This window comes from Ambystoma mexicanum, unplaced genomic scaffold (assembly GCF_040938575.1).
Source record: "Ambystoma mexicanum isolate Mex_15411 unplaced genomic scaffold, UKY_AmexF1_1 Mex_scaf57, whole genome shotgun sequence".
NCBI classification, from domain to species: Eukaryota; Metazoa; Chordata; class Amphibia; order Caudata; family Ambystomatidae; genus Ambystoma; species Ambystoma mexicanum.
Window position 1 is genome coordinate 973,461 of NW_027182474.1, and position 15,917 is coordinate 989,377.

Genomic DNA, 15,917 nt, shown 5'->3' on the forward strand with positions numbered 1-15,917 from the left:
CGAAACGAACAACCGGGTTAGCACAGTACCTTTAGAGCAGAAGAATGCTGTAGCTGAGGCAGACGTTCCTGGCAGGTCCTGCAGGCTCACGGTTCCTGAAGCGACTGTCGGACTAACAAGAAGGAGAAAGACTGGAGGGTCCTGCACTGCCCAGGGAAGAAATCAGCAGCGGACCAAAGCGACAAATAAAAGATGCGCTCCTTAAAACCCAAGCAGGGTCCATTCCTCCTGGCTATCCGGTTCACTGTAGCTGCGCACAGCAAATCCGACCAGAGGAGGGTGGCCTGGCTTGCAGTTTGGCAAACTGGTTGTTCCCAGCAGCTCAAGGGGAGACGATTCCTTGTAGATCTTCCCTGTCATCAAAGTTTGGAGATTCGGACCCGCAGCAGGGCTTCACCGGGAGGTTCAGTGATGGTAGAGGTCCTTTTCTGTCAGCTTCTCTTCGGTTCTCTCTATCCAGTGGCGACAATGCCTTCTCAGTCCCAGAGACCTGCTTTTTATGCAGTTTTCCCCCATTAACACAGCTTAGCTGTCAATCACACAGCAGGGTGGCTGTCCCGCTGGGACAGTCACCACAGCCAATCATACCAGAGGGCGACATAGGTCTGCAAGGACCCCTGTGCAGGGAGTCCCAAACCCCTCCCTCACATCCTGTCCCCCTCAGACATTCAGGCGCCTAAGGAGGGCTTAGAAGCCCGCTAAAGGATGGCAAACAAAGGAACCAAACCTGGTTTAGCGCGCAGAGCAAAACACAAGAAAGACTTTTACAAAAAGAAATGGCGAATAAACCCAGCCGGAACTGTATAAAAACGTATATGGTCCAGCAGGTCGCAGTTCGAGGCTACTAAGATAACCTAAAACAATACCAAGGTTATTTAAGATAACCGCGGTAGGAAGAATAGGGTAGTTACCACTGCCACCAGCCAAATCTTAATGAAAAGGGAACGAAACAATGTTCCATGAGAAACAGACAAAAAGGGATAAATATGAACCCTTTCCAGAACTCTATGTATGATAGTTTGTACTGGGTCTGTGAGTTTAAAATAAAGTCAATGGCAATTTTACATGTTCTGGGAGACAGTAGTCAGTCCCAGAAAATGGAGTCTGAGTTGGGAAGTCTGAAAAAGACATCCCTGTGTCACTGCACTAAGGTGCTGTGTAACACACAGTAAAAAGGTGATGCCTATGGAGTAGGTGAGGCTCCACAGTCTAGAAACACAAAAATGTTAAACACACACAGCAAAACACATGTAGGAGTGGGAAAAAAGGCTCACACTCTTTCCAGGTGAAAAAATAAATCCTAGAAATCCAGCAAAGCTGCTGAGGGACTCAGTAGGTAGGGGAAATTAGCCATTCTGATAATTCTCCCTAACACCAAGGGCTTCTAGTTACGGTAGTGGTGTCTACCCTTGGGTAATCACCCAGAGTTTCCTGACTGAGCACCCACGTGGTGCCGGCCTCCTCTGTTTCTTGTTTACCTCCCTTCTTCCTCAATCGTAGCTTTAATTCTTTCAAAGTTCCCAAAGTTTAAACCAGCCATTACCCACATTTCGTTCAACACAGTTTGGTTTCTTAGCGATTCTCCCCTCGACTCACCGGCTGTAATGAACTGCTTGCCTTTCTTTATCCCTGGAGTCAAGGTTGGCACCTCCGAGACCAGTGTCCTTACCTGGCTTGGTTATCAGCGAGGAGGGTCTTGCATACTGTAGACATCTGCTACAACACACGTTGGCTATTGTTCGCAGTCTTACTTTCTGTGGTGGTTCCATGTGCCTTGGTTAGAAAGAGCAAGGTTGCTTCTATCCTTGTCACCCTCTCTGTCTGCCCCATCTTTCGCCTCCTTTTGGACTGCCATGCTGTGTTAGCTCTCTTGTCGTGCGGTCTGCATGCATGTCCTGTGCTCCATATTTGGAAATGGCTGTCAGGTGTGTGAGTGTGTGATTCTGGTCAATTGCCTGATGTTGCCTGATCCTTGTAGTTGGACATTTGGGGTAAATGGCTCTGTTGTTAGGCCATTGCCTTTCATGTTGTGCGAAAGCGTTCGTGTGAGAAAAGGGGGGGCAGTGTTTTAGAATATCCTATATGGTAGAATAGGGAAAAGGTGTCGAAGAAGGGGAATACTGTGTCTCACCCATCTGTGTCCCACTCCCCGAGGACCCCCCATCCAGGTGCTCCTCCCTCACTGGTCCACCCCCATGTACTGGATCCCCAACTCTCTCAGCACATCATTACCTACTATCCCATTTCCCATAATTCAGCCTATTTATGCTTATCAGTCATAGTCAGCATTTGCCCTACTTGTATAACGCAGCCCTTGAACCTACCCTCAATTTGTAGTAAAACTATACTTGGCACCCAGCCAAGTGTGTTAGTTGTCCACAATTGGCATTTAGGTCAGTTTGAAGGGGAAAGAATTGTGTAGATTAGCATGTGTGACACGCAGATATAATTGTGGCGATTAACATACGTCACATTTAGATATAATTATGGGTTAAGATGCATCACATCTAGGTAGAATTGTGGATATTAGCATGCGTCACATCTAGATAGAACTGTGGAGATTAGCATGCTTCACAGCTAGATATAATTATGGATATTATCATGCATCACATCTAGGTAGAATTGTGGAGGTTATCATGCGTCACATCTAGATAGAATTGTGGAGATTAGCATGCGTCACATGTAGAAAGAATTGTGGAGATTAGCATGCGTCACATGTAGATAGAATTGTGGGGATTAAAATGAATCACATCTAGGTAAAATTCTTGAGATTCACCTGCATCATCAAGATACAATTGAGTAGATTAGCACGCGTCACATCTAGATAGAAATGTGGAGATTAGCATGTGTCGCATGCAGATAGAATTGCAGAGATTAGCATGTGTCACATTTACATAGAATTGTGGAGGTTAGCATGCATCACATCTAGGTAGAATTGGGGAGATCAGCGTGTGTCACAGCTAGATAGAATTGTGGAGATTACCATGCAGCACATCTAGGTAGAATTGGGGAGATTAGCGTGTGTCACAGCTAGATAGAATTGTCGAGATTAGCATGTATCACATTTAGATAGATTTGTGGAGATTAACATGCATCACATTTAGGTAAATTCTGGAGATTAGCATCCGTCACACCCAGATACAAATGTGTAGATTAGCACGCGTCATAACTAGATAGAATTGTGGAGATTTGTATGCGTCACATCTAGATAGAATTGCAGAGATTAGCATGTGTTACATTTTCATAGAATTGTGGAGGTTAGCATGCGTCACATCTAGATAGAATTGTGGAGATTAGCATGCGTCACATGTAGATAGAATTGTGGAGATTAGCATGCGTCACATGTAGATAGAATTGTGGGGATTAAAATGAATCACATCTAGGTAAAATTCTTGAGATTCACCTGCATCATCAAGATACAATTGAGTAGATTAGCACGCGTCACATCTAGATAGAAATGTGGAGATTAGCATGTGTCACATGCAGATAGAATTGCAGAGATTAGCATGTGTCACATTTACATAGAATTGTGGAGGTTAGCATGCATCACATCTAGGTAGAATTGGGGAGATCAGCGTGTGTCACAGCTAGATAGAATTGTGGAGATTACCATGCAGCACATCTAGGTAGAATTGGGGAGATTAGCGTGTGTCACAGCTAGATAGAATTGTCGAGATTAGCATGTATCACATTTAGATAGATTTGTGGAGATTAACATGCATCACATTTAGGTAAATTCTGGAGATTAGCATCCGTCACACCCAGATACAAATGTGTAGATTAGCACGCGTCATAACTAGATAGAATTGTGGAGATTTGTATGCGTCACATCTAGATAGAATTGCAGAGATTAGCATGTGTTACATTTTCATAGAATTGTGGAGGTTAGCATGCGTCACATCTAGATAGAATTGTGGAGATTAGCATGCGTCACATGTAGATAGAATTGTGGAGATTAGCATGCGTCACATGTAGATAGAATTGTGGAGGTTAGCATTCATCACATCTAGATAGAATTGTAAGTGATTAGCTACTGTCAGATCTAGATAGGGATGCCACTTGCCAACCATTCTAAAAATTCACCCCTCTGTATACACCTCAAAAACTCTGAACCAAACACAACCATATCTGTACAGCACAATAAACTGCAAGCACTTCACTACACTGCAACAACAAAACAAACCACACAAAGCCTTGCACATATGAGGACTACTAACCAAAAATCACACCAGAGCTCAGCAAACAGTGTAAAACAAACTGAAGCTGCCGACAACACATCACAACTCTCTGGCTATTTTCTCCTGCTTAGTCCTACTAACCTCCATCCCCCTTCAACATCTTGCCTTACAGATTCTACATAGCACCAGGGCACCATACAGGGGGAGATAGTGCACGGTATAAGAAACCTTTAACATAACATAACATAACATATATTTTGCAAAATTCTGACAATGGAGATTCATTTTCCCATGTGTTTATTGTTCTAATTGCACAATACACTCCTTTCTCCATGGCATATTTCACCTTTATTCAAAAGTAGGCCTTTAATGTTGGGCTTTGTCAATCACATGTAAGACCCATTTAATTTTACTTCTGTGGAATCAGTATTTTTATATGGCAGTTGAGAATAAAATGCTGCCTTTTCAGTGTGGCACTCATCTCGGTGTGCTTTCGATGCTCTGCTTTTTTTGACCCGACGTAGCCATATGCAGTTTCCTTTTTGTCTGGGACTGGATTTGTACCCCACAACTAGCCATTCCCATTTACTTGAAAAACAAAAAGCACACATGAAGAGACATCAATTATGCATAACCACACCTCGATGTTTGTGCTTAGTGCTTGGAATTTGCAGGCAATCTTAATTCTGAAGCTGTCTTTCATGCGTTGGAGGGACAGAAGATCTGCATCTACGTCACACTTGAGGTAATGAAAAAGTAGAATGGCGGAGGGTAAAGGAAGATTAGCTGAACTTGAGAATAATGTGAGAAGGAGAACAAAGCAAAAAGTGACAGATCAGATCCATGGTTAATTGATGTCTAGCATATGGGCTTATATGTGTGAAACAGAAGCAAAAAACAACAGAAGTGTTAAAGCACTGTAAATAATGCTGTATTTAAGCAATAGAAACCGAGCGGTGGGGGCATTACCGAAAAGGGAAAACGTAGTCCGTTTTCCCTTTCCATGGCGGCCATGGGGAGCGGACGCGCTGGGAACACAAGTGTTCCCAGCGCGTCTGCTCCCGAAAAAGGATTAAATAAAAGGTAAGTGGGGTTGGAAGGGCGGGAGTGGGACGGGGAAAAAGAAAGAAAAAAGTACCTACGTCAGCCGTGTGGAGGCGCAGAACGGGGATGGCCCTGCTTCGAGTCTCCACACAGCTGGAGGCTTCCCTCGTCGGATCAAGAAGATAAGTTGGGGGGACGGGTGGGACGGGGGAAGGGAAGGGAAAAAAAAAAGACTTACCTGAGTCCCGGGTGGGGGGCGAAGGAAGCCACACAGCCGCGGGGAGGCTCGGAGCGGGGATGGCCCTGCTTCGAGCCTCCTCATTGGCTGAGGGGCTTCCATACCCCCGCCGGGGACGAAGGCTGTGGAATCCCGACGGAGGGATGCCCGGCCAGGTAGGGACCTGGCGAGAACCAATCAGAATGCTTGTTGCATTCTGATTGTCTCTCGCCGGGGTACTAATAGAGTATATGTCACATGTCATGGAATCTATCCATAAAATGTGTGGATGTAATCTACAGTGGTTCGTTTTACAACATACATTCTCTACTTTAATGCTCCACCCAGTGCAACAATCCCACCCCATAATCAGACACAAGACACAAAGCTGGAGAATTCATCCAAAACTTCAAATAAATGCAGGCCCCCTGTATCATTTACTAGAGAGCTTTACATTCAATCAAAGAATGTGGTACACACATGTTTCTATATTATCTGAATAAATGTAATGTCAACAAAGTTTGATGCCATCAGTGATATCACATGTGATATCAACAGTGATGCCATTGGTGAGGTCCTGAGGGTTCCGACAGCCTATGCAATATGGGCCTCACAATTTAGGAGTTTTGTTGCATTAACTTGCCACATTAATGTCACAGGGTTTTCTTCCATCAGATTGTTTCATCTTAACATGGCTTTCATGCTCTGCAAGGATGGTGAGCATGGCGTTCAGCGGGCTGCTAGCCTGGGCTAAGGTTGTCCCGAGTGATGTGAGGGCCTCAGCTCAGACTGTGGGCCATTAAAGGCCATGTCCACCCTCCTGGCAGGGCATGAAAGCCATTCACACCTTGGGGTTCATTAGGGGGGTGAATGGCATTCAACACCATGGTCGCATCATGGCCACTATACCACACGATGGTGCTACTAATGCCCTGCAGCATGATATTACGGCTGTTACCCTGCCACATCTAGAAGTTACTACTGCCTTGCCTTATGCCTATGCTGATGCCATTGTACCTTGTGCTACTGTCTCCCTACCCTTTGACAATGCCACTATTACCATGCCATGTATAACTGTCTCTGATGCCTTGGCCCTTGCCAATACCACTGCCATTGTGCCACACCTAGAAGTTACTACTGCCTTGCCATCTGCCTATGTTGATGCCACTATACCATGTGCCACTTCACCACCGGCCCAATGCAAGACTATGACCCCCACTACTACCACCATGCTCCCTCTGGCAGATGCCTCACTTAAGTGTGCCCTGATTAACTCTTGTTCCCTTCCTGCTAATGAGCTAGACGTCCACGACCTAGTAACCAGGGATAACCTCGACCTACTCTTCATCAGTGAGACGTGGCTTAGTGAGACTTCTAGCCCTGCCCTCTGACTCACCATTCCTGTTGGCTTCACCATCCATAGACAAGACCGAGGTGGGGGGTGGGAGGGTTGCTGTCTTTGCTAGGGATACCTTGCCACTCAGGAGAATTGAAGGGGATCTTGGCCCTAACACCGACTACCTGGCGCTTAAACTTAAGCTCTCCCATGCCTCCACCATTGACTTCCACATCATTTACCGCCCCCCTGGCCTCACCACCGACTTCCATGAAGCCCTCATCCACTCGCTCTCAGACAACCTTAAAACCACCTCCAAAGTCCTACTCCTTGGTGACCTTAACTTAGGGCTCTATGACCCTACTGACTCTCATGCCACTGCCCTTAACAAAGAGCTCTCCACCCTTGGGTTCTCCCAAGCCATAGCTGAGCCCACCCACATCAAAGGCCGGACTGTAGATTGGGTATAACACCATAACTGTTCCCTTATTGACATTAAGGTCACTCCCGTTCCATGGTCAGACCACCACTGCATCAGATTCAATATTGTCACAGCCAAAGGCCCGTCTAGACCCACCATCCCACTCCCTGAGGCACTCTCGCGAAGCACTCGACAGCTCGCCATGGAGAATCTCTCCCAACACCTTGTGGTGCCTGCACTACTGCCACCTTTCTCCAACGACCAGGAGGAACTCGGTAAAGCATTCAAAAGCATTGTCACCAAAGCTGTTGACACTGTTGCCCCACTCACCCTAAAAAAAGCAAAAAAAGTGAAGCACGCCAACGCATGTTTCCCCCAGGAGCTCTCACAACCACAATCCAAAAAAAGGGCGGCACTCACCACATGGAATAACAACCCTAACGAGACCACCAAAGCCACCTTCAAGGCCCTGTCTAAACACTACAAGATCGCTATCCCCTAGGCCAAAGCCTTGTCCCTTAACACAAGAATAGCTAATGCTAAATCAGGGACCAAAGACATTTTCAGCATCTTCAGGCAGTTGGAGACCCCTGCTGCCCCCCCACCACCCTCTTAAAGGATGAGGCTTGGTGCAATACAATTCAAGGTGCCATGCTCAACAAGCTAGACACCTTGCTCTCCAAAATCCTTGCACTCAACAAGCACTGAACAAAATCATCGCCAATAGCCCTAACCTCCCGTCACCTGCTACAGACTCATGTCAAACCCCTCTGTTTAAATTCAAGGACATGACTGTGCCCGAAGTCACTGCCCTTCTCAGATCCATTAAACCGTCCAACTGCAAAGGGGACACCTGCCCAGCCCAAGTCATCAAGGACTGTGTCCCTTCCCTTGCCCCATCATCACAGCGTTCATAAACGCCTCCTTCCAATCTGGCCACGTTCCAACTGGACTTAAGGAAGCTTGGGTTCGTCTGCTCCTTAAAAAACCCACCATAGAACCATCGGTTCCTGGGAACTACAAACCCATTACCACTGTCCCCTGCCTATTCAAAATCCTGGACAAAGCAGCTTACCTACAGGTTTAGCAATTCCTGGAAGATCACCATCTTCTCGTTCTCTGTCAGTCAGGGTTCCAGCCAAGACATGACACTAAAAAGGCCCTCCTTGACCTTAAAAATCAGATGGATGACCTCAGAGACGCAGGCAAACCTGCGCTCCTTCTCCTCCTTGACTTTTTTGCCGCTTTTGATTTGGTAGACCACAAGACTCTCTGACATCACCTATCCACGGCAGCTTACTTCTCCCCAAAGCCATGCAACTCGATAACCTCGCTCCTACAGGACAGAGCGATGAAGGTCTTCTCTGAATCATCTTGTGCTACTCCCAGCATCATCAAATGCGGTGTCCCGCAAGGCTCTTGCATTGCTCCCACCCTCTACAACCTCTTAACGAGGCCCTTGTTTAAAATCCTGGACACCCTGGGTATCTCATACACAAATTATGCTGAGGACACCCAGGTGCTCATCCCCCTCTGGGGTGATTACTTGACGGACCGGAAAACACCCTCAACTCCGTCTACTCTACTATCCAATCCTGGATGGCAGAAAACTGGTTATGCCTCAACAGTGAGAAAACCAAACTTCTGCTGATTGGATCCCCATCCACCTTGGGCTAGCTGGATAAACAATAATGCTCCTTCACCATCGATAACATACCTATTATGGTCGCGCAAGCCATTAAAACCCTAGGTGTGTACCTTGAACCCAACCTGTCCATGAACAGGCAGGTAAATGCCATCACGTTGGCATCAACATACCACACTAAACTTATCAATTCAGTCAGACCTTTTCTCTCCAGAGAGAACTATCTCACCGTAGCCAGGGCCATAATTGGATCCAGACTGGACTACTGTAATGCCCTCCTCCTAGGAACCTCAGAAAAAAATGTGCCAAACTCCAAATCGCCGAAAACAATGCCCTTAGGGCCTCCACAGGGCTCTCACGCAGGGATCATATCTCCGGACTTAGGAGACAGGTCCACTGGCTACCAGTCAAAGAAAGGATCATATTTAAAAACCCTTGCCCTGACCCCCAAGTGTCTGCACGACTTAGCACCCCGCCATCTGGAGCAAAGAATCTCCAAACCCTTCGTTCCAGACCAACCAGGACCCCCTACCTCAACAGGATAACTATCTCCAAATCCTGTAAAACCCGCACTGGTGGCAACAGCTTCCCCACCTTGGCTGCCAGCCATTGGAACGCCCTCCCCCGGCACATTAGAACCATCGACTCTCATGAGGCATTTCGCAGGGCCATCAAAACTAGTCTTTTTGTCTAATAACTGTATGTTCTACTCTGTATATCTATCTCGTGCAACACCAGTAATGTAACCTTACTGCACCAACAATCATTACCTGTAACCTGTACTCGCCTATAAGCAAACTTCTTGGGCAGTATTCTATGTAACCTTGAATTAAGCCTTCTTACGCTCGCTTTATAGCGCCTCAAAGCCGGCGGGCTGCAGTGCGCATTATAAATCTAAATAAATAACGTTTTTCATCAGATATCTGGCAATCCCTACTCCCCTTTCCTTTCATGCACTTCTCTTACTGCACATTACATGTGTGCTAGCGCAGCCGATCCCCCGATGAAAAATAAAAAAAAAGATGGACACTGCCATATGGAAAAGGGACAATGCTCTGGTCCCGTAGGTCAGGCATTTGGAGGGGTTGGTGAGACAACAGGGAGAGGCTCCCTTTTGCCTCCCCACAATGAGAAAACAAAGGATAAACAAGGCGCCACCCGGGGAAAGGCCACGTTTGGCTGGGACAGTGGGCAGGGATTGTGTATTCTCACCCACTCTTCCAGCCACCTGATTGGCTGAGCGGCCTTCCCCAGGCAAGAATGGTGCATAAACTAAAGTTTTTTTCAATATATGTACATTCAGTGAAAAAACCTTTTAAAGGAACATTATGGTTAAGTTGCACTTATAAAAACCTATGAAATTCAGTGAAAGGGATGTTATGGTTACAAGTAAAACCGAAACCCCCCAGAAATTCACCTGTCATGGTAAGATAAGCAACCATAACTCCTGCCACCACCGTGCACTGCTAAGACTAACACCCAGTACATCAAAGATGACATCACAAATGTCCCCTGTCCACCTGCCCCTCCACTTACCCCTCTATATCTATGGTTGGTGCTGCTTGCCTCATTTCCCTCCCCACCTTACTTCCTGGCCTCTCTTACAAAAAAATGCACCCTTGTTCTTACTGTTATGCTAGTAACACTCCCTCATTGCCTGCTTTCAAACTTTCACACGTCTATCCACCAATCAGCTCCAACATTTCTACATTTACTCTATCAACACATTACATTTCCACACACCAACTGCCACTTAAGAATGTTCTAGAAATCTTTTGCATCTGCATTTCCCTTGCTTATCCAAAACATGTGTACACGCTGCTGCTATAAATGCACACATGCAATGTGCAGTAAGAGAAGTGCATGAAAGGAAAGGGGAGTAGGGATTGCCAAGTGCTGATCGGCGCCTAGAACAAAAGTACCAAGAGATGCCAAGGTGGGATGCCACTGGCTGCAACCATGTGTAATTGGCAGGCTCTCAGCCTGGGCCCCCACAAATGTTTCATCTGCAGTGAAATAATGGGCAAAGTATTATCCTACCCCTGTGTTACATCCACTGGTCACCTTACGCACACGAATTCCCATGCAGTCACGAAGCCCTCCATCTCAGGTTCTGTTCTGCCTTCCCCTTCTGACCTCATGTCCTCACTCCCTCAAGCAGCACGGCAGCGGCGCACACGAGGGCATCTAACACGCTATGGTCATATTCACCCATTGCAACGTTGGCAGCTGCCCTGGCGTCTTGGAGACAGTCGACGGAGATGCCGGCTTTTTCCTTTGCTTCGTCACGCCCTCAGGAAGACCCGGCAGCGTTTTGAAAACTTGGGTCATGTGACAAGGAAATGTACTACATCATCGGTCACGTGATGGGTCATGTGACACTTCTAGGCCCCTTTAAAACCGGAGAGGGAACGCTCATTCAGTGCTTCACAGCTGACCCAATCAGGCACTGTTCGACGTCTTCCTGTCTCCACATCTTGAACCTGGACTACGGAATGTTCTTCTTGGGTTCCTCTGTCAAGCCCTTAGATATTGTTTTGCTCTGCTGTTTCAGGACCTTTGAACTGTATTTTTGGATTCCTGTGGATTACCCCCTGGTTACGATGAACTTGGCTGGCTTTAGACCTTGGAACTCTTAACAGACTATTTTTGGATTTCCTCTTCTGTTACCTTTTGGAGTACCCTTTCCATACAGTTCTTGCAGTGCCTATTTCTACAACAATCTACGCCTACCCGCTGCCGCCTGCTACACTCTGCAGCCACACGGAACACCTCCATTCTCATCTTTGTTCTTCCTGTCCCCAGACCCTTGGTAAGCCCCTTGATATGTGTTACCTTGCTATTCATAGCATTGTTTGCCATTGTACTGACCCATTGCTTGCTTTACATCGGTCGAGGGGTCACCGGTGTTCCTGGTTCTTGGCGTTCTTCGGCACTCAAACAACCTGTGGCCTCAAGGATTGCTCAGGAAGTTATTTGTATCTTTCTGAGTGGTACTTGTGGACAGAGGCCCCATAATCTTCACGACCATCAAGTCATAACACCCTGATCCTCTTCTGTATCCCACCCTTCCTCCTCTCCTACCTCAGCCGTATCGGCATTGGACTGGACTGATCCATTATCTAAGATATCGGCATGCAGCCTCCCTCTGCATTGTTCCAGAATACATCCTGCCACCATATGCTTCCAAATGCACATCCCTTATTGCCGCACTGCCACTTCTGGATAGAATGTCCCCTTCTCTCCATTCATCTGTGCCGACTAGAGCCCGCTGCCCATCCCCTTTGTCCAGTTTTAATCTTCCTAACTTTTCCAATTTCTTAACACTTCTTCTAAATCCTTCTGTGGCCTTCGCTCTAGTTTCCTGCGCCATTGGGCTCGAGCCGCTGCGGATGCTATGGGGTTCACGATGTTCTCATATTGAGCCACTGTTGGAGGTGGAAGAGGGGCTCAGGGACATCATTTAGGGGTCGCCAAGGGTCACAACTGCGACCCCTGAGGTGTCCCTTGCTACCCCTTAAAATAGAAAAATAAAAAAATGTTTTTGTTGTTGTTTTTTATTTTTTATTTTAATGCAAGCTCCTGGGCTGTGGCCAGCGCCATGTGGGTCTTTGCTTCTGCAGTGGCTGGATTTCTTGTTAAGGCATCTTAAAAAAATAAAAAAGAACAGGGGTTCCACAAGTCTAAGACTTTCAGCAGTGACCCTGAATAAGAATACCCAAAAATGTGTCTTTCTAAAATTCTACACAATAATTGCTAGACTAATTAAAAGTTTATTTCAGGCACACTTCAGGGGGAAAGGCACTGATTTTGTCTGTTCTTAAACACCTCAACTCAGCCTTCCATCCTTCTGAGGTCGCTAAATGAGAACCAACACAGGATGGGTGATAATGTATGTATAAGCGCTTAAGCGTAAGCGCTATATAATAACACATCATTATCATTTGGTCTTGGACGTCTGCTTGCATTCACAGTAAATTGGTAATATGGGCCTATACACACTGATCTTAATGATACATATGGTGATCCATTCTTGTATGAAATGTATATCACATTATAGTGATGTCATAACTATATTTCTCGTATGTACTTAGGAACAATGCTATGTGATGCCACTTCCTATTTTGTCAAGGGGTGTAAGGTCATGTTCCATCGTATCAATATCACTTCAGGGTGGGGTCGAATGACATCACTTCCTGTGATGTCATCAGAGGTCAAGGGTCGTGTGATGTCACGTCCGCTACCCCTGGCATTTTGGTGAAATTACGCCACTGGAGGGGCTGTGACGATCAGTGGGACATACTTGGGGTTTGTGCAACCTGTCACTGCACATGTCGGGTAACACCCTGCTGGGGGGTCTGTGCTACGGTTACTGTGTTTGGTGGGGCAGGGCACCCCATGGGTGTTGAGGAAAATGGGTGCAGATGGTGCCGGGACATGCACTTCTGGTGGCCCCCTTGCTGTTTTTATAGTCTCTGGGGGGACATCCTCGAAATCTTCCACTACCCTCCATAATAGCATTGTTTCTGTTCTTCAGTTTCTTACCCTTATTACCCTTATGTTAGGCCGACTATTCCTCTGAGGGAGTAGGCTATCCCTCAAAGGGAATAGGCTTGGTGCACCTCTTTGCAAGGAAAAAGTTTATTTTGTATAAACAAATGAAAAAGGCGACAGAAGGCCCAGAAGAACCAAAATGCCACGGATCCCGGAGAACGGGCCAGTTCCTGTGCCACTGGAGAACGGGCCAGTTCCTGTGCCACTGGAGAACGGGCCAGTTCCTGTGCCACTGGAGAACGGGCCTGTTCCTGTGAGAAGGTCTTAACCCTGTGGGCTCCGTTTGTGGCATTAGGAGATTCCTAGCCTGAGGTGAGTGTTCTGGCTGCTTGTAGCCACTTGGGCTCATTTTACCATCATAATAGTGCAATCTTAGTGCACGCTTCCAACCCTGCATCGCCTGTTCCAGGGCCCTTAGTTTAATAATGATATAATTTTACCACGCTCCCAGTGCCACAGAACCTGGCTTCCTACTCCCCCTCTCCCCGTGTCCATACTTCCCTGTTCATCTCCCCAACTTCCTCCTCCCGCCCATGGACTCCCATTGGAGAACGGGCCCATTACTGTGAAAGGGTTTGTCATGTTATGTTATGTTAGGCGTATTTGTTAAGCGCACGTTCGCCAGCGGCATCATGGCGCTGGGAAGGAGAGAGGTCAGTATGCACAACAGCCATCATCCCAAAACAAATAAGTTTTCAAAGCCTTTCTGAAGGCAACGGCAGGCCATTCCAACGTCAGGATGCAGCGACAGAGAAAGCACTCCCACCACAAACCCTAGTAAGCCAGCTGTTGCTGAAGGCAAAGACCGCGTTGGGAGGTAGCGCATAAACGTAGAGCACAGCTGTTCAGCCCCTTGGGTCCGCAGGGCGCAATCTATCAACCAAAAACAAAGTTCTAAACATTACGCTGGGCAACCGGCAGCCAGTGGAAGGATTGTAACACCTGAGATATGTGAGCACCATATGGAGAGCCGGTGGCGACCCGAGGAGCCATATTCTCTAGCGGTTGAAGCCTCTGAATAAGTCCCTTTGGTTGTGATAAATAAAGGGAATTACAATAGTCTAGATGACTAAGCACAAGGGCAGCCACAACAGGAGGATGAAGATGGGCAGGAATTAATTGGAGAACCTTCCTAAGAATTTGTATATGAAAATGCCCTGCTTTACAAATAGCGGCAATCTGGGACCCCATGGAAAGAGTGGCCAAAATGATTACTCCCAGATTCCTCATCTTATCGGCCGGGTCCAGGAGGGGACCCAAGGAGGAAGGCCAGAAAGAAGACATCCAAAGTGACGGATCAGGAGGGGTCCAACCACCAGCACCTCAGTCTTGTCCCCATTCAACTTCAGCCAGTTGCGGTTCATCCAATCTCCCACAGCTGTCAGACATCTTCTCAAGCACGACAACATCTCAGCCTGATCGAGATCTAATCGGATCAGATCTGAGTGTCATCGGCGTACGAGTAACATCTGACGCCGAAGTAGCGGATGAGACACACAAGAGGCCAGGTGTAAATATTGAAGAGAATGGGGGACAGGCTGGAGCCTTGAGGGACATCACAGAGAAGTGAAAAGATAGATGAGACAAACAGGGGGAATGAGATAATTTTAGGTCTGTTGGCCAGGAATGAGGTAAACCAGGCATGAACCTGGCCAGAAATTCCGACTTGGGCCAGGCGGTCGAGCAGGATGGGGTGTTCAACAGTGTGGAATGCCACTGACAGGTCTAATAAAATCAGGGCGCCTACCCCTCCTGCATCGACCAACCTGGCCATATCATCAAGAACTGAGACCAGGACATTCTCGGTCCCCCAACCTGGTCTGATGACAGAATGGGGCAGGATCAGAAAGCCCAGTAGACTCCATAAAAGGTGATAGCAAAGGAGAAACAAGAGACTCAAGAAGCTTCATAAGAAACAGAAGAAGTGAAATAGGGCGGTAGTTTGAAGACACCGAAGGATCAAGTGCAGGTCTTTTAAGCAGCTGGATTACCGTGGCGGCTTTGAGTTTGGAGGGGGTCAAGCCGGTGTGACAAGAGTTACTCACTGCAGCAGTGATCTCAGCAAGCAATTCAGAGGAAATGTCTCTCATAATAGCCAAGGGGATGGTGTCAGAGGGAGACCCAGACTTGATACGGCAAATAGCAGTATGGACATCTGAGTGAACAAAGTAAATACAGACCGTCTCTCAAAAAGTGACTGATTCATGTGCATTGGGGTTCCAGATGTGACATGGAGGTCAACCGTGGGATTAGGAGCCACAGAGGTCTTAACCTCCCGGGCTCCGTTCGTGGAATTAGAAGATTCCTAACCTGAGGTGAGTGTTCTGGCTGCTTGCAGCCACTTGGGATGATTTTACCATCATAATAGTGCAATCTTAGTGCACGCTTCCAACCCTGCATCACCTGTTCCTGGGGCCCTTAGTTTAATAATTATATAATTTTGCCACGCTCCCAGGGCCTGGCTTCCTGCTCTCCCAGCCCCTGTGTCAACGCTTCCCTGTTCCTCTCCCTTCCTCCATCCA